Source organism: Pseudophryne corroboree, chromosome 8 (genome assembly GCF_028390025.1).
Source record: "Pseudophryne corroboree isolate aPseCor3 chromosome 8, aPseCor3.hap2, whole genome shotgun sequence".
Classification (NCBI taxonomy): domain Eukaryota; kingdom Metazoa; phylum Chordata; class Amphibia; order Anura; family Myobatrachidae; genus Pseudophryne; species Pseudophryne corroboree.
The window spans coordinates 96,683,323-96,703,993 of NC_086451.1; positions in this window are offsets into that span (position 1 = coordinate 96,683,323).

The window sequence follows — 20,671 nt, forward strand, 5'->3', positions numbered from 1 at the left end:
CAACAGAAAAGCGGACAACAGGTGTCAAGCCGTGTGTTGCCTTTGTCAAGCTGTAATAAGTAGGGGTAAGGACGTTAACCACCTCGGAACATCCTCCCTTATACGTCACCTGCAGCGCATTCATAATAAGTCAGTGACAAGTTCAAAAACTTTGGGCGACAGCGGAAGCAGTCCACTGACCAGTAAATCCCTTCCTCTTGTAACCAAGCTCACGCAAACCACCCCACCAACTCCCTCAGTGTCAATTTCCTCCTTCCCCAGGAATGCCAATAGTCCTGCAGGCCATGTCACTGGCAATTCTGACGAGTCCTCTCCTGCCTGGGATTCCTCCGATGCATCCTTGCGTGTAACGCCTACTGCTGCTGGCGCTGCTGTTGTTGCTGCTGGGAGTCGATGGTCATCCCAGAGGGGAAGTCGTAAGCCCACTTGTACTACTTCCAGTAAGCAATTGACTGTCCAACAGTCCTTTGCGAGGAAGATGAAATATCACAGCAGTCATCCTGCTGCAAAGCGGATAACTGAGGCCTTGACAACTATGTTGGTGTTAGACGTGCGTCCGGTATCCGCCGTTAGTTCACAGGGAACTAGACAATTTATTGAGGCAGTGTGCCCCCGTTACCAAATACCATCTAGGTTCCACTTCTCTAGGCAGGCGATACCGAGAATGTACACGGACGTCAGAAAAAGACTCACCAGTGTCCTAAAAAATGCAGTTGTACCCAATGTCCACTTAACCACGGACATGTGGACAAGTGGAGCAGGGCAGGGTCAGGACTATATGACTGTGACAGCCCACTGGGTAGATGTATGGACTCCCGCCGCAAGAACAGCAGCGGCGGCACCAGTAGCAGCATCTCGCAAACACCAACTCTTTCCTAGGCAGGCTACGCTTTGTATCACCGCTTTCCAGAATACGCACACAGCTGAAAACCTCTTACGGCAACTGAGGAAGATCATCGCGGAATGGCTTACCCCAATTGGACTCTCCTGTGGATTTGTGGCATCGGACAACGCCAGCAATATTGTGTGTGCATTAAATATGGGCAAATTCCAGCACGTCCCATGTTTTGCACATACCTTGAATTTGGTGGTGCAGAATTTTTTAAAAAACGACAGGGGCGTGCAAGAGATGCTGTCGGTGGCCAGAAGAATTGCGGGACACTTTCGGCGTACAGGCACCACGTACAGAAGGCTGGAGCACCACCAAAAACTACTGAACCTGCCCTGCCATCATCTGAAGCAAGAAGTGGTAACGAGGTGGAATTCAACCCTCTATATGCTTCAGAGGTTGGAGGAGCAGCAAAAGGCCATTCAAGCCTATACAATTGAGCACGATATAGTAGGTGGAATGCACCTGTCTCAAGCGCAGTGGAGAATGATTTCAACGTTGTGCAAGGTTCTGATGCCCTTTGAACTTGCCACACGTGAAGTCAGTTCAGACACTGCCAGCCTGAGTCAGGTCATTCCCCTCATCAGGCTTTTGCAGAAGAAGCTGGAGACATTGAAGGAGGAGCTAACACGGAGCGATTCCGCTAGGCATGTGGGACTTGTGGATGGAGCCCTTAATTCGCTTAACAAGGATTCACGGGTGGTCAATCTGTTGAAATCAGAGCACTACATTTTGGCCACCGTGCTCGATCCTAGATTTAAAGCCTACCTTGGATCTCTCTTTCCGGCAGACACAAGTCTGCTGGGGTTGAAAGACCTGCTGGTGACAAAATTGTCAAGTCAAGCGGAACGCGACCTGTCAACATCTCCTCCTTCACATTCTCCCGCAACTGGGGGTGCGAGGAAAAGGCTCAGAATTCCGAGCCCACCCGCTGGCGGTGATGCAGGGCAGTCTGGAGCGACTGCTGATGCTGACATCTGGTCCGGACTGAAGGACCTGACAACGATTACGGACATGTCGTCTACTGTCACTGCATATGATTCTCTCAACATTGATAGAATGGTGGAGGATTATATGAGTGACCGCATCCAAGTAGGCACGTCACACAGTCCGTACTTATACTGGCAGGAAAAAGAGGCAATTTGGAGGCCCTTGCACAAACTGGCTTTATTCTACCTAAGTTGCCCTCCCACAAGTGTGTACTCCGAAAGAGTGTTTAGTGCCGCCGCTCACCTTGTCAGCAATCGGCGTACGAGGTTACATCCAGAAAATGTGGAGAAGATGATGTTCATTAAAATGAATTATAATCAATTCCTCCGCGGAGACATTGACCAGCAGCAATTGCCTCCACAAAGTACACAGGGAGCTGAGATGGTGGATTCCAGTGGGGACGAATTGATAATCTGTGAGGAGGGGGATGTACACGGTGATATATCGGAGGGTGATGATGAGGTGGACATCTTGCCTCTGTAGAGCCAGTTTGTGCAAGGAGAGATTAATTGCTTCTTTTTTTGGGGGGGTCCAAACCAACCCGTCATATCAGTCACAGTCGTGTGGCAGACCCTGTCACTGAAATGATGGGTTGGTTAAAGTGTGCATGTCCTGTTTTGTTTATACAACATAAGGGTGGGTGGGAGGGCCCAAGGACAATTCCATCTTGCACCTCTTTTTTCTTTTCTTTTTCTTTGCATCATGTGCTGATTGGGGAGGGTTTTTTGGAAGGGACATCCTGCGTGACACTGCAGTGCCACTCCTAAATGGGCCCGGTGTTTGTGTCGGCCACTAGGGTCGCTAATCTTACTCACACAGTCAGCTACCTCATTGCGCCTCTTTTTTTCTTTGCGTCATGTGCTGTTTGGGGAGGGTTTTTTGGAAGGGACATCCTGCGTTACACTGCAGTGCCACTCCTAGATGGGCCCGGTGTTTGTGTCGGCCACTAGGGTCGCTAATCTTACTCACACAGCTACCTCATTGCGCCTCTTTTTTTCTTTGCGTCATGTGCTGTTTGGGGAGGGTTTTTTGGAAGGGCCATCCTGCGTGACACTGCAGTGCCACTCCTAGATGGGCCCGGTGTTTGTGTCGGCCACTAGGGTCGCTAATCTTACTCACACAGCTACCTCATTGCGCCTCTTTTTTTCTTTGCGTCATGTGCTGTTTGGGGAGGGTTTTTTGGAAGGGACATCCTGCGTGACACTGCAGTGCCACTCCTAGATGGGCCCGGTGTTTGTGTCGGCCACTAGGGTCGCTTATCTTACTCACACAGCGACCTCGGTGCAAATTTTAGGACTAAAAATAATATTGTGAGGTGTGAGGTATTCAGAATAGACTGAAAATGAGTGTAAATTATGGTTTTTGAGGTTAATAATACTTTGGGATCAAAATGACCCCCAAATTCTATGATTTAAGCTGTTTTTTAGTGTTTTTTGAAAAAAACACCCGAATCCAAAACACACCCGAATCCGACAAAAAAAATTCGGTGAGGTTTTGCCAAAACGCGTTCGAACCCAAAACACGGCCGCGGAACCAAACCCAAAACCAAAACACAAAACCCGAAAAATTTCAGGCGCTCATCTCTAGAAAGGACACCGGCCCTTTAAGGGAAGCTGTACTCTGCTGGAAGCTGAGCTGGAAGCAGGTAATGTTGTAGCTGGGAACAGATGAATCCACAATGGATTGGAGAGTCAGGCTACACCGCAGGTGGAATGCTGGTGCGGGTCTCTATGGTGGAAGTCTTGAGACAGGAGCTGGAACCTGGAAGACAATCACAGGAGAGAGACAAACAGGAACTAGGTTTGACAACCAAAGCACTGACGCCTTCCTTGCTCAGGCACAGTGTATTTATACCTGCAGCAAGGAAGGGATTGGCTAGGCAATTATGCAGATTATCAATACTGACAACAGATTGGTGGAAATGATCAGCTGACAGAATCCAAGATGGCTGCGCCCATGCAGACACTTGGGGGTATATTTACTAAGCTCCCGATTTTGACCGAGATGCCGTTTTTTCATCAAAGTGTCATCTCGGTAAATCTCGGTCATTTACTAAACACTAATCACGGCAGTGATGAGGGCATTCGTAATTTTTTGCTAGTTCAGGTAAAAAATTACGAATGAATACACCATCGGTCAAAACGCGGCTGTTTAAGTATGAATCTCGGTCATTTACTAAGAAGTGCAAAGCAAAAAAACACAAAACACTGCCGTGAAAAATTACAACTCGTAAAAAAGTCCTAAAAAAAAACAGACCTGCTTTTTTTATCCGTGATTTGAGATGCATGCAGGGATCCATGAGATCCGTGCATGTATATCAGTGGGAAGGGGTGTGAAAGTGCTTATTTTTGCTAAAAAAATTGCGTGGGGTCCCCCCTCCTAAGCATAACCAGCCTCGGGCTCTTTGAGCCGATCCTGGTTGCAGAAATATGGGGAAAAAAATGACAGGGGTTCCCCCATATTTAAGCAACCAGCATCGGGCTCTGCGCCTGGTCCTGGTCCCAAAAATACGGGGGACAAAAAGAGTAGGGGTCCCCCGTATTTTTAAAACCAGCACCGGGCTCCACTAGCTGGACAGATAATGCCACAGCCGGGGGTCACTTTTATACAGCGCCCTGCGGCCGTGGCATCAAAAATCCAACTAGTCACCCCTGGCCGGGGTACCCTGGGGGAGTGGGGACCCCTTCAATCAAGGGGTCCCCCCCCCCAGCCACCCAAGGGCCAGGGGTGAAGCCCGAGGCTGTCCCCCCCCATCCAATGGGCTGCGGATGGGAGGGCTGATAGCCTTTGTTGTAAAATAAAAGATATTGTTTTTAGTAGCAGTACTACAAGTCCCAGCAAGCCTCCCCCGCATGCTGGTACTTGGAGAACCACAAGTACCAGCATGCGGCGGAAAAACGGGCCCGCTGGTACCTGTAGTACTACCACTAAAAAAATACCCAAAAAAAGACAAGACACACACACCGTGAAAGTATAATTTTATTACTTACATACACACATACGTACATACTTACCTATGGCCCCACGCAGGTCGGTCCTCTTGTCCAGTAGAATCCAAGTGTACCTGTTGAATAAATTATACTCACGAGATCCAGGGGTCCAGGCTCCTCGGCAAATCCAGGGTTAATCCACGTACTTGCCAAAAATAAAAAAACGGTGTCCCGACCACGAACTGAAAGGGGACCCATGTTTGCACATGGGTCACCTTTCCCCGAATGCAAGAAACCCACTTTGCCTTCTGGCTAAGTGGGTTTCTTCAGCCAATCAGGGAGCGCCACGTTGTAGCACTCTCCTGATCAGCTGTGTGCTCCTGTCTTCACTGACAGGCAGCACACGGCAGTGTTACAATGTAGCGCCTATGCGCTACATTGTAACCAATGATGGGAACTTTCTGCTCAGCGGTGACGTCACTTTAGGTCAACCGCAGGGCAGAAAGTTCCCAGCATTGGTTACAATGGAGCGCATAGGCGCTACATTGTAACACTGCCGTGTGCTGCCTGTCAGTGAGGACAGGAGCACACAGCTGATCAGGAGAGTGCTACAACGTGGCACTTCCTGATTGGCTGAAGAAACCCACTTAGACATCAGTCAGAGTGGGTTTCTGGCATTCGTGGAAAGGAGTCCCATGTGAAAACATGGGGCCCCTTTCAGTTCGTGGCTCGGCTTTCCGTTTTCTTATTTTATGCAAGTACGTGGATTACCCCTGGATTTCCCGAGGAGCCTGGACCCCTGGATCTCGTGAGTATAATTTCTTCAACAGGTACCCCTTGGATTCTACTGGAGAAGAGGACCGACCTGCGTGGGAACTTAAGGTAAGTATGTATGTATGTGTGTATGTATGTAATAAAATTATACTTTCACGGTGTGTGTGTCTTGTCTTTTTTTGGGTATTTTTTTAGTAGTAGTACTACAGGTACCAGCGGGCCCGTTTTTCCGTTGCATGCTGGTACTTGTGGTTCTCCAAGTACCAGCATGCGGGGGAGGCTTGCTGGGCCTTGTAGTACTGCTACTAAAAACAATATCTTTTCTTTTACAACAAAGGCTATCAGCCTCCCCATCCGCAGCCCATTGGATGGGGGGGGACAGCCTCGGGCTTCACCCCTGGCCCTTGGGTGGCTGGGGGGGGGGACCCCTTGATTGAAGGGGTCCCCACTCCCCCAGGGTACCCCGGCCAGGGGTGACTAGTTGGATTTTTGATGCCACGGCCGCAGGGCACTATATAAAAGTGACCCCCGGCTGTGGCATTATCTGTCCAGCTAGTGGAGCCCGGTGCTGGTTTTAAAAATACGGGGGACCCCTACTCTTTTTGTCCCCCGTATTTTTGGGACCAGGACCAGGCGCAGAGCCCGATGCTGGTTGCTTAAATATGGGGGAACCCCTGTCATTTTTTTCCCCATATTTCTGCAACCAGGATCGGCTCAAAGAGCCCGAGGCTGGTTATGCTTAGGAGGGGGGACCCCACGCATTTTTTTTTGGGATTTTACATTGTTTAATTAAAAAAAAAAAAAATAAGAACCCCAGCACGGATCACACAGATCCGGCCGAGATTGATTGTAAAAAAAAAACGGCAGTGTTTTGCTAATCACTGCCGTAAAAATAGGTAAAAAAAAACGAATGACATCGACATCGGAAGAAAAGAAAAACCCGAATACGACAGCTTAGTAAATCCATCGTAATCAATTCAAAAAGTTGCAGTTTTACACTGTCGATGTCATTCGTGATTGAACTTTGACCTTTTTTCGGAAATTACGAATCTTAGTAAATTTACCCCTTGGAGGGAAGTTTGGTTTGTAATCCATGTGGTAATGAAAACAGTAATGGCGGCGCCGGCCACCGGAGACAGGAGGCGCCAGGCTGACAGATGCACATCCAACCACGCGGACACAGCGCAGGCCGCGGCTGACGTAATCGCCACTCAGACATTCTGCATGCAGAAGTTCAGGGACGGCGGCGGAGGCCGCGGGAGACGCCATGCCAGGTGTAATATGGCGTTTACTGTGACAGCGTCCCAGAGTGACAGGAGAGGATACAGGAATGTACACATCAGGATAACAGATGGGATCCGGTCCTGGAGCGCTGAGCCAGCCTTAGGAGGCATCTGATGGGTAAGAAATGGCGTCCAGATACCCGGATCGTGACAGGACCCCTGTGACCGGGAGACTTGCCTGCTCTTCCGGGGGGCCGGGAGGGTCACCCGATTTTCGGGAGTCTCCCGGCCATTCCGGGAGAGTAGGCAAGTCTGACTTAGGTGTCCTCATAGATAGCAAGCTAAGCAGTAGTACCCAAAGTAGGACTGCAGCAAAGAAGGCTAATAAGATATTATCATGCATAAAACGGGGTATTGATGCTAGGGACGAGAGTATTATACTCCTGTTATATATATCACTAGTGAGGCCACACCTTGAATACTGTGTACAACTCTTGGCACCGTACTACAAAAAGGATATCCTGGAGCTTGAAAAGGTACAGAGGAGGGCGACTAAACTAATTAAGGGCGTGGAGACGATGGAATACAAGGAAAGGCTTGAAAGACTAGGCATGTTTACATTGGAAAAGCGGAGACTAAGAGGGGATATGATCAACATCTACAAATATATAAGGGGACAATACACAGAGCTTGCGCGGGACCTGTTTTTGGTTAGATCAACACAGAGGACTCGTGGACACTCGCTCAGGTTAGAGGAGAGGAGATTCCGCACAATACGGCGTAAAGGCTTTTTCACGGTAAGGACAATACGTGTTTGGAATTCCCTGCCCGAGGGAGTTGTAATGGCGGAATCTGTCAACACCTTTAAGAATGGGTTAGATAAATTTCTAATGGATAAAGATATCCAGGGGTATGGTGCATAGTCATGCATTATAGTTACTATAAATAGGGATAAAATGCAACGGCTGACAGCATCAGTCAGAAATTTTAGTCAAATCATCATGCATAGGAGACCACAAATAGGTTGAACTTGATGGACAATTGTCTTTTTTCAACCTCAGATACTATGTTACTATGTTACTGTGGCTAAACTACAGGGGGCTAAAAGACTGGGGGCATTACTACAGGCAACATTAATATTGGGGGCAATACTACACAGGGGCATTACCATTAAGGGCATTACTAATGGGGGCACTACTAATGAGGGCATTGTAAAGGGGGCACTTCATAAGGGGCATCACTCCTGGGGACATAATGGGCACTACTGCTGGGGGCATTGCATAAGGGGCACCACTACTATGGGCTCTATATAAGGGGCACTACCAGTACAGTGGACATTGCATAAGGAGCACTACTACTGTGGTCATTGTAAAAGTGGCGCTACTGCTGTGGGCATTGTGTATTACGGGGTGCTACTACTATGCGCATTATGGGTATTAGGGGTGCTACTACTGTGGGCATTATTACTATTGTGTGACCACGCCCCGTTTGTTTTGAGACCACGCCCCTACGGCGCACGCAATACTTATCTGGAGACTGGCCACACCCCTAAGCATGGACCCTACTAAGGCATCCCCCCAGTAGACCCTTCATGACTCTGACACTGCTGGCACTTGGCACAACCTCATTGTCATTGCTTGCTCAGTCTCAGCTCTCAGCCCCGCAGCACGTCACCTAACCCTGCCCCTGGTGTCGCTCTGTCTCCGCAGCACATGTGCAACCACCTACAGCTTGTCTCTTTCGGCACTCTGCAACTCAACCTGGTGGCAGCAGAAATGTTACAAGGGGGGTTAGGGATATACGGTCAACATCCAGGTGTGATCCTTCCAGGGGTGATACCAAAATGTCTGCTCCTCCTCAGTTACAGTACCAGGAGCTGGGTGCAGTACTGTGATATTATCGTGCAGCACCTGACTCCCACCACTGAGGAGGAGCCAGCAGTGCAGGGACAGTCCCCAGGGTCAGCCCAGCATCTCCGGGAATGCTGATGTAAACACGGGGTTCCTGTGAGGCCAAGCCCCCTTCCCTTGAGGTCATGCCTCCTTCCCGTGAGGTTCTACCACTGGTGGCAGCGTCTGGCTTCAACTAAAGTCAGGGTTATAACATCTGGAGGTCAAAATTAGCATTAATACTTTGCCCCCGATTCTGTGTCAGATGCAAGAAGCAAAGGTGGATGCATACAGCAATAATCAGCCGATTGTGCATGAAATGCATATGTCCACAAGAACCAAACTGCTCACAATACAGTAGATGGTAATTGGAATTTCAGGAAATCTTTACATCTACAATTGTGATTTTTGCTGGATTCAGTGGCCTTTTAACGTGGAACATGTCTTTGTGTGCCAAACATGTGGTCTCTTTCTGTAAGGGTCACTTTCATGGCAGACTTTCATTGTGCTACACCTGTAAACATATTGCTCAGCTACAAATACAAGAACATTAATTGGATAATGGCACGATAACTACCTAGAAGTTTGGCAGGTCAGTGACCCTGGAGGAGGTAGTCAGTGCTAGAACTTGAAAGGTCCATCTGCTTTTAACCATTCTACTGCTGGGAAAAGATTAGTGCAGCTGGCCTGGCTCGGAGATGTGGTCTTTACGACGAAGCCGTCTGCGGGCGGGGTGAATGGCTTATTGTATTTTTCTGGGAGTGATTTTATCAATGTCGTTAGAACATTCATTGAAGTAAGTGAGAGATCCATCACCCGCTGACAGCTCCCTGCTCACTAATGGCTGTTAGATGGTAATCATTTTAATATGGTTTTTATTTCACTTAATTTCATATGTGCCTGACAAAAGGTCCTGTATCATTGGGGCGCTGTGTGGAGCCGCTAATAGTCTCCTGCGATGCTCCATTACATCTAGAGTCACTGAAAAGACACTGAGAATAGAGATGTGAGCAAGAAGTATCGCACGGAAAGAGTGCGCGCTTCCAGGAGCAGCCTTGCAGCAGGTGTTTAAGAAATTAGACATTAGATAAAAGATGTTTTGCTTGTGACAGCTATAATTAGAATTATAAAGAATGTATGGGGTCTCTTATGTTATATATGGGATAATGTGTCTCCTACTGTAAATTATAAGGCTATTAGAAGTCACAGGAGAGTTTAGAGACCAAAGAAATGCACATGGCAGCAAACAGATGGCTTTCATACAGGTCACCGAAAGCTGAGCAGACTGCAATATCCTTAATAACTTATAGTACTAGGTGCATTATTCGTTTAAATCACAGGTTTCCTAATTAATCCTGAAGCGATAACATCAGGACATTGTTTATACAGATATTATTTACAGTCACATCCAATATAATAAAAGGCTAACACTGCTCTTCACCTCTAGTGGGGAATTAAAGTGTGTTGCGCGCCAGTGGCCACTGGATGGCGCCTGACGCAGCAATTCAAGTGTTGCTCTGTTCAACCAGTCACAGTCGCCAGTGCTGACATTACTGTTATGTTGTTCTGTCGATTTAACGGGCTGGTAACTAGTGGACAGATAATACAGTGCCTCAGTCTCATGGTGGGCAGATAATACTGTGCCTCAGTCCCCTGGACAGATAATACTGTGCCTCAGTCCCTTAGACATGGACAGATAATACTGTGCCTCAGTCCCCTGAACAGATAATACAGTACCTCAGTCCCATGGGCACATAATACTTTGTCTCAGTCCCATGGACAGGTAATACAGTGCCCCAGTCCCATGGGCAGATAATACAGGGCCTCAGTAACATGGACAGATAATGCAGCGCCTCATTCACATGGACAAATAATATAGCGTCGCAGTCACATGGGCAGATAATACAGCACCTCAGTTCCATGAGCAGATAATACAGTGCCTCAGTCCCATAGACAGATAATACAAAGCCTCAGTTCCATGGGCAAATAATGCAGCACCTCAGTCCCATAGACAGATACTACAGCGCCTCAGTCACATGGGCAGATAATACAGCGCCTCAGTCACATGGGTAGATAATACAGTGCCTCAATCCCATGGGCAGATAATACAGTGCCTCAGTCCCATGGGCACATAATACATCGTCTCAGTCCCATGGGCAGATAATACAGTGCCTCAGTCCCATGGGCAGATAATACAGTGCCTCAGTCACATGGACAAATAATACAGCATCGCAGTCACATGGACAGATAATACAGCGTCTCAGTCCCATAGACAGATAATACAGAGCCTCAGTTCCATGGGCAGATAATGCAGCGACTCAGTCCCATAGACAGATAATAAAGCACCTCAGTCACTTAGGCAGATAATACAGTGCCTCAGTCTCTTGGGCAGATAATACAGCACCTCAGTCCCATGGGCACATAATACAGTGCCTCAGTCCCATGGGCAGATAATACAGCGCCTCAGTCACATGGACAAATAATACAGCGTCGCAGTCACATGGACAGATAATACAGCGCCTCAGTCCCATAGATAGATAATACAGCGCCTCAGTCACTTGGGCAGGTAATACAGCACCTCAGTCACATGGTCAGATAAATACAGTGTCTCAGTCACATGGACAGATAATACAGCGCCTCAGTCACATGGACAAATAATACAGCATCGCAGTCACATGGGCAGATAATACAGAGCCTCGGTTCCATGGGCAGATAATACAGTGCCTCAGTCCCATAGACAGATAATATAGTGCCTCAGTCCCATGGGCACATAATACATTGTCTCAGTCCCATGGGCAGATAATACAGTGCCTCAGTAACATAGACAGATAATGCAACGCCTCAGTCACATGGGCAGATAATACAGCACCTCAGTCACATGGGCAGATAACACAGTTCCTCAGTCCCATGGGCAGATAATACAGCGCCTTAGTCACATAGACAAATAATGCAGCACCTCAGTCACATGGACAGATAATACAGAGCCTCAGTCACATGGGCAGATAATGCAGCGACTCAGTTCCACGGGCAGATAATGCAGCGCCTCAGTCCCATAGACAGATAATACAGAGCCTCAGTTCCACGGGCAGATAATGCAGCGCCTCAGTCCCATAGACAGATAATATAGCGCCTCAGTCACTAGGACAGGTAATACAGTGCCCCAGTCCCATGGGCAGATAATACAGTGCCTCAGTAACATCGACAGATAATGCAGCGCCTCATTCACATGGACAAATAATATAGCGTCGCAGTCACATGGACAGATAATACAGCGCCTCAGTTCCATGAGCAGATAATACAGTGCCTCAGTCCCATAGACAGATAATACAAAGCCTCAGTTCCATGGGCAAATAATGCAGCACCTCAGTCCCATAGACAGATACTACAGCGCCTCAGTCACATGGGCAGATAATACAGCGCCTCAGTCACATGGGTAGATAATACAGTGCCTCAATCCCATGGGCAGATAATACAGCGCCTCAGTCCCATGGGCACATAATACATTGTCTCAGTCCCATGGACAGATAGTATAGTGCCTCAGTCCCATGGGCAGATAATACAGTGCCTCAGTCACATGGACAAATAATACAGCGTCGCAGTCACATGGACAGATAATACAGAGCTTCAGTCCCATGGGCACATAATACATTGTCTCAGTCCCATGGACAGATAATGCAGCGTCTCAGTCCCATAGACAGATAATACAGAGCCTCAGTTCCATGGGCAGATAATGCAGCGACTCAGTCCCATAGACAGATAATAAAGCACCTCAGTCACTTAGGCAGATAATACAGTGCCTCAGTCACTTGGGCAGATAATACAGCACCTCAGTCCCATGGGCACATAATACAGTGCCTCAGTCCCATGGGCAGATAATACAGCGCCTCAGTCACATGGACAAATAATACAGCGTCGCAGTCACATGGACAGATAATACAGCGCCTCAGTCACTTGGGCAGGTAATACAGCACCTCAGTCACATGGTTAGATAAATACAGTGTCTCAGTCACATGGACAGATAATACAGCGCCTCAGTCACGTGGACAAATAATACAGCATTGCAGTTACATGGGCAGATAATACAGAGCCTCGGTTCCATGGGCAGATAATACAGTGCCTCAGTCCCATAGACAGATAATATAGTGCCTCAGTCCCATGGGCACCTAATACATTGTCTCAGTCCCATGGGCAGATAATACAGTGCCTCAGTAAAATAGACAGATAATGCAACGCCTCAGTCACATGGGCAGATAATACAGCACCTCAGTCACATGGGCAGATAACACAGTTCCTCAGTCCCATGGGCTAACACAGCGACTCTGTCCCATGGACAGATAATGCAGTGCCTCAGTCACATGGGCAGATAATACAGCGCCTTAGTCACATAGACAAATAATGCAGCACCTCAGTCACATGGACAGATAATACAGAGCCTCAGTTCCATGGGTAGATAATACTGCGCCTCAGTCCCATAGACAGATAATACAGAGCCTCAGTTCCACGGGCAGATAATGCAGCGCCTCAGTCCCATAGACAGATAATATAGCGCCTCAGACACTAGGGCAGATAATACAGTGCCTTAGTCCCATGGGCTAACATAGTGACTCTGTCCCATGGACAGACAGTACGTCGCCTCAGTCATATGGGCAGATAATAAACTGCCTCAGTCACATGGGCAGATAATACAGTGCCTCTGTCCCATGGGCACATAATACATTGTCTCAGTCCCATGGACAGTTAATGCAGCGCCTCAGTCCCATAGACAGATAATACAGAGCCTCAGTTCCGTGGGCAGATAATGCAGCGCCTCAGTCCCATCGACAGATAATACAGCACCTCAGTCACTTGTGCAGATAATACAGCGCCTCAGTTACTTGGTCAGATAATACAGCACCTCAGTTCCATGAGCAGATAATACAGTGCCTCAGTCCCATAGACAGATAATACAAAGCCTCAGTTCCATGGGCAAATAATGCAGCACCTCAGTCCCATAGACAGATACTACAGCGCCTCAGTAACATGGGCAGATAATACAGCGCCTCAGTCCCATGGGCAGATAATACAGTGCCTCAATCCCATGGGCAGATAATACAGCGCCTCAGTCCCATGGGCACATAATACATTGTCTCAGTCCCATGGACAGATAATATAGTGCCTCAGTCCCATGGGCAGATAATACAGTGCCTCACTCACATGGACAAATAATACAGCATTGCAGTCACTTGGGCAGATAATACAGCGCCTCAGTCACTTGGGCAGATAATACAGCGCCTCATTCACATGGACAGATAATACAGCGCCTCAGTCACATGGACAGATAATACAGCACCTCAGTCACATGGGCAGATAATACAGTGCCTCAGTCCCATGGGCACATAATACATTGTCTCAGTCCCATGGACAGATAATGCAGTGCCTCAGTCCCATAGACAGATAATACAGAGCCTCAGTTCCATGGGCAGATAATGCAGCGACTCAGTCCTATAGACAAATAAAGCACCTCAGTCACTTGGGCAAATAATACAGTGCCTCAGTCCCATGGGCAGATAATACAGTGCCTCAATCCCATGGGCAGATAATACAGCGCCTCAGTCCCATGGGCACATAATACATTGTCTCAGTCCCATGGACAGATAGTATAGTGCCTCAGTCCCATGGGCAGATAATACAGTGCCTCAGTCACATGGACAAATAATACAGCGTCGCAGTCACATGGACAGATAATACAGAGCTTCAGTCCCATGGGCACATAATACATTGTCTCAGTCCCATGGACAGATAATGCAGCGTCTCAGTCCCATAGACAGATAATACAGAGCCTCAGTTCCATGGGCAGATAATGCAGCGACTCAGTCCCATAGACAGATAATAAAGCACCTCAGTCACTTAGGCAGATAATACAGTGCCTCAGTCACTTGGGCAGATAATACAGCACCTCAGTCCCATGGGCACATAATACAGTGCCTCAGTCCCATGGGCAGATAATACAGCGCCTCAGTCACATGGACAAATAATACAGCGTCGCAGTCACATGGACAGATAATACAGCGCCTCAGTCCCATAGACAGATAATACAGCGCCTCAGTCACTTGGGCAGGTAATACAGCACCTCAGTCACATGGTTAGATAAATACAGTGTCTCAGTCACATGGACAGATAATACAGCGCCTCAGTCACGTGGACAAATAATACAGCATTGCAGTTACATGGGCAGATAATACAGAGCCTCGGTTCCATGGGCAGATAATACAGTGCCTCAGTCCCATAGACAGATAATATAGTGCCTCAGTCCCATGGGCACCTAATACATTGTCTCAGTCCCATGGGCAGATAATACAGTGCCTCAGTAAAATAGACAGATAATGCAACGCCTCAGTCACATGGGCAGATAATACAGCACCTCAGTCACATGGGCAGATAACACAGTTCCTCAGTCCCATGGGCTAACACAGCGACTCTGTCCCATGGACAGATAATGCAGTGCCTCAGTCCCATAGACAGATAATACAAAGCCTCAGTTCCATGGGCAAATAATGCAGCACCTCAGTCCCATAGACAGATACTACAGCGCCTCAGTAACATGGGCAGATAATACAGCGCCTCAGTCCCATGGGCAGATAATACAGTGCCTCAATCCCATGGGCAGATAATACAGCGCCTCAGTCCCATGGGCACATAATACATTGTCTCAGTCCCATGGACAGATAATATAGTGCCTCAGTCCCATGGGCAGATAATACAGTGCCTCACTCACATGGACAAATAATACAGCATTGCAGTCACTTGGGCAGATAATACAGCGCCTCAGTCACTTGGGCAGATAATACAGCGCCTCATTCACATGGACAGATAATACAGCGCCTCAGTCACATGGACAGATAATACAGCACCTCAGTCACATGGGCAGATAATACAGTGCCTCAGTCCCATGGGCACATAATACATTGTCTCAGTCCCATGGACAGATAATGCAGTGCCTCAGTCCCATAGACAGATAATACAGAGCCTCAGTTCCATGGGCAGATAATGCAGCGACTCAGTCCTATAGACAAATAAAGCACCTCAGTCACTTGGGCAAATAATACAGTGCCTCAGTCCCATGGGCAGATAATACAGTGCCTCAATCCCATGGGCAGATAATACAGCGCCTCAGTCCCATGGGCACATAATACATTGTCTCAGTCCCATGGACAGATAATATAGTGCCTCAGTCCCATGGGCAGATAATACAGTGCCTCAGTCACATGGACAAATAATACAGCATCGCAGTCACTTGGGCAGATAATACAGCGCCTCAGTCACTTGGGCAGATAATACAGCGCCTCAGTCACATGGACAGATAATACAGCGCCTCAGTCACATGGACAGATAATACAGCACCTCAGTCACATGGGCAGATAATACAGTGCCTCAGTCCATGGGCACATAATACATTGTCTCAGTCCCATGGACAGATAATGCAGTGCCTCAGTCCCATAGACAAATAAAGCACCTCAGTCACTTGGGCAAATAATACAGTGCCTCAGTCACTTGGGCAGATAATACAGCACCTCAGTCCCACGGGCACATAATACAGTGCCTCAGTCCCATGGGCAGATAATACAGCACCTCAGTCACATGGACAAATAATACAGCGTCGCAGTCACATGGACAGATAATACAGCGCCACAGTTACTTGGGCAGGTAATACAGCCCCTCAGTCACATGGGCAGATAACACAGCGACTCTGTCCCATGGGCAGATAATACAGCGCCTCAGTCGCATGGGCAGATAATACAGTGCCTCAGTCACATGGACAGATAATACAGCGCCTCAGTCACATGGACAAATAATACAGCATCGCAGTCACATGGGCAGATAATACAGATCCTCAGTTCCATGGGCAGATAATACAGTGCCTCAGTCCCATAGACAGGTAATATAGTGCCTCAGTCCCATGGGCACATGGGGGGTCATTCCGAGTTGTTCGCTCGCTAGCAGATTTTAGCAGCATTGCACACGCTAAGCCGCCACCCTCTGGGAGTGTGTCTTAGCTTAGCAGAATTGCAAACGAAAGATTAGCAGAATTGCGAATAGAAAATTCTTAGCAGTTTCTGAGTAGCTCCAGACTTACTCCTACACTGCGATCAGCTCAGCCCGTTTCGTTCCCTGTTTGACGTCACAAACACGCCCTGCGTTCGGCCAGCCACTCCCCCGTTTCTCCAGACACTCCCGCGTTTTATCCTGGCACGCCTGCGTTTTTCCGCACACTCCCAGAAAACGTCCAGTTTCCGCCCAGAAACACCCACTTCCTGTCAATCACACTCCGATAACATCAACAATGGAAATTCTTCGTTTGGACGTGAGTAAATCCACTAAGTTTTGTGTTAAAATACTTAGCGCATGCGCACTGCGTACCATGCACATGCGCATTTTAGCCTTAATCGCTCCGTTGCGAAAATCGGCAACGAGCGATCAACTCGGAATGACCCACTAAGTTCAAAGGGACAATTCATTTTTCACATGGGCAATATAGGTGTTGGATAAGTTTTTTCCTTCATTAAAATGATCATTTAAGAGCTGTATTTTGTGTTTACTCAGTCTTTGTTCAGTTTTGTTCGAAGACTTAAAACAATCACATATGACAAATATATATAATAGAAGAGATCATGAAGGGGACAACAACTTTTTCCCACCAATGTAATACAGTGCCTCAAATCCAGATGTCTATGGTAGTTCCAAGTCAATCATTTCAGGTCGAAACTGGAAAAATTGTATTTCGTGAATGTAAATGTAACCAAACAGCCTTTAAGTAACATTTATAATTTGCATACTATACAATTGTACGGAGCAGCTGATTTGTTGCCATGGGCAACTTCTCCACAGGCTCACTCTTTTCACTGCTTCGTGAATAGACCACTCAATCATTCACAAGTATCACACCAAGCAACATCTCTGCCTCATGTACACTAAAAAAAGGAAAAAGTACTTACAGATTAAGGCGTCTATTTACTAAGCCTTGCATTGAAGTAAGTGGGCGGAGATAAAGTACCAGCCAGTCAGCTCCTAACTATAATTTTTCAACCCAGCCTGTGACATGGCAGTTATCTCTGTCTACTTTATATCAATCTAAGGCTTAGCAAACAGACTCTAAAGGCACCAGAAAGTTTGAGATTTTTAAGGGAAAAGTACAGTGGAGATAGACAGCGTACCAACCAATCAGCTCCTGTCACTTTTCAAACACATCCTGTAACATGACAATTAGACGCTGATTCGTTGGTACTTATCTCTCTTCAACGATTGATACATCTCCCCCGTCTCTTAAATAAGAAAATATAAGGCGCCCATAATTTTATTGCGATTGACATAAACACTTCTTTAAGCTAGGTTATCACTAAAATAACGACACACTAAAATAACGACACGGACACGGTTCGCTGTAGTTAAAGGTCAGACGATATTTATTGAAACGCTGACCTGTTCTTTAAACTATAATTGTAATTGAATTGATTTTATATTGGAGGATGGCAAAAGGACCAGTCGCTACCAAACACCAGCTCCAGTCCCTTGGATGAAATCCAACCACCAAGGAGGGGAGTACCCAAACCCCGCCTCCTCCTTGCATAACCCGCATTGTGCAGGACTCACCACTCTTTTCTCTGACAAACGTTCGGTTCCCGCAGGGGAACGTCTAAATGTCCAACCGCAAGGTAAGGACACACCTGCCGTCCTTCTAAAGAGGGTGCCCCACAATGACCACTTATGCCCATCTGACCGCTGGTTGGTAGCGACTTCCCGCCAATCTGGCTGTCAAGAGCCCACCGATAAAGACAAGATGTAGAGGGGAAAAAATTTATATATATATATATATATATATATATATTCAGGGCGGGCGGGAGGGCATTCCAAAATGGCAAGAGGAAGTCCGAGTCACATGACTGCGGCTTATATATTATTCCCAGGCCAACCCCTAAACCCTTGATGGACAGCCCTATAATTCTATAGGAAAAATACCCAAGAACACTGATCTGCCTAGCAACTGCTTAGTCACAAACAACCAATCACAAAAAAATTGGGCTCTTATATGGTCTCAGGCTTATGCAGCCTTCAGCTTATATAAGCATACTGTATCTGTTTTAAAGGTGGACATCCCTTTAGAACTTCAGAAAATATGAATGAAAGTTTCAAAATAGTCACAATTACTTTTATAAACAGAAATGTTCCACAAATGACAAGGGAACAATGTGTAGAACATCATACAGATTTTCATTAATGATGTCATGTGCCTGTTTCTGAACAGGTACATTCATTATTATAGACAAACCCTTGGGTTAGCAGTGCAAATGGCAGGGGTGAAAAATGTTGGTTCTGTTGAAGTTGGAAATTGCTGCTATGCACACTTAATGCTTGAAGTTCCATCAGGGAGGCTACAAGTCCCTAACCAAGATGACCATTAAACCTACTACTGCACATGCGCAGTGCCATCTTACCACTGTTTTACAGTGCCACAATGGGAGACGGATGCCCCAGAAAGACACTGCAATTGCCACATCCACAACAGATGCTGTTACCGCTAGAGAGGCTGGTACTGCTTGCATGCAGCACCGTTACCCACACACAGTCACTGGCTGATGACCTGTATTCTCCGCTCCATGCAACAAGTCTGTGTAAGCATAACTGTAAATACAGCTGCCGCTCCATTCACAAGTCTGTGTAAGCATAACTGTGAGTATGGCTGCCGCTCCATTCAACTCAACAAGTCTGTGTAAGCATAACTGTGAGTACGGCTGCCACTCCATTCAACAAGTCTGTGTAAGCATAACTGTGAGTATGGCTGCCGCTCCATGCAACAAGTCTGTGTAAGCATAACTGTGAGTATGGCTGCCGCTCCATGCAACAAGTCTGTGTAAGCATAACTGTGAGTACGGCTGCCGCTCCATTCAACAAGTCTGTGTAAGCATAACTGTGAGTACGGCTGGCGCTCCATTCAACAAGTCTGTGTAAGCATAACTGTGAGTATGGCTGCCGCTCCATGCAACAAGTCTGTGTAAGCATAACTGTGAGTACGGCTGCCGCTCCATTCAACAAGTCTGTGTAAGCATAACTGTGAGTACGGCTGGCGCTCCATTCAACAAGTCTGTGTAAGCATAACTGTGAGTATGGCTGCCGCTCCATGCAACAAGTCTGTGTAAGCATAACTGTGAGTATGGCTGCCGCTCCATTCAACAAGTCTGTGTAAGCATAACTGTGAGTATGGCTGCCGCTCCATGCAACAAGTCTGTGTAAGCATAACTGTGAGTATGGCTGCCGCTCCATGCAACAAGTCTGTGTAAGCATAACTGTGAGTATGGCTGCCGCTCCATGCAACAAGTCTGTGTAAGCATAACTGTGAGTATGGCTGCCGCTCCATGCAACAAGTCTGTGTAAGCATAACTGTGAGTACGGCTGCCGCTCCATTCAACAAGTCTGTGTAAGCATAACTGTGAGTACGGCTGGCGCTCCATTCAACAAGTCTGTGTAAGCATAACTGTGAGTATGGCTGCCGCTCCATGCAACAAGTCTGTGTAAGCATAACTGTGAGTATGGCTGCCGCTCCATGCAACAAGTCTGTGTAAGCATAACTGTGAGTACGGCTGCCGCTCCATTCAACAAGTCTGTGTAAGCATAACTGTGAGTACGGCTGGCGCTCCATGCAACAAGTCTGTGTAAGCATAACTGTGAGTACGGCTGGCGCTCCATTCAACAAGTCTGTGTAAGCATAACTGTGAGTACGGCTGCCGCTCCATGCAACAAGTCTGTGTAAGCATAACTGTGAGTACGGCTGGCGCTCCATTCAACAAGTCTGTGTAAGCATAACTGTGAGTATGGCTGCCGCTCCATGCAACAAGTCTGTGTAAGCATAACTGTGAGTATGGCTGCCGCTCCATTCAACAAGTCTGTGTAAGCATAACTGTGAGTATGGCTGCCGCTCCATGCAACAAGTCTGTGTAAGCATAA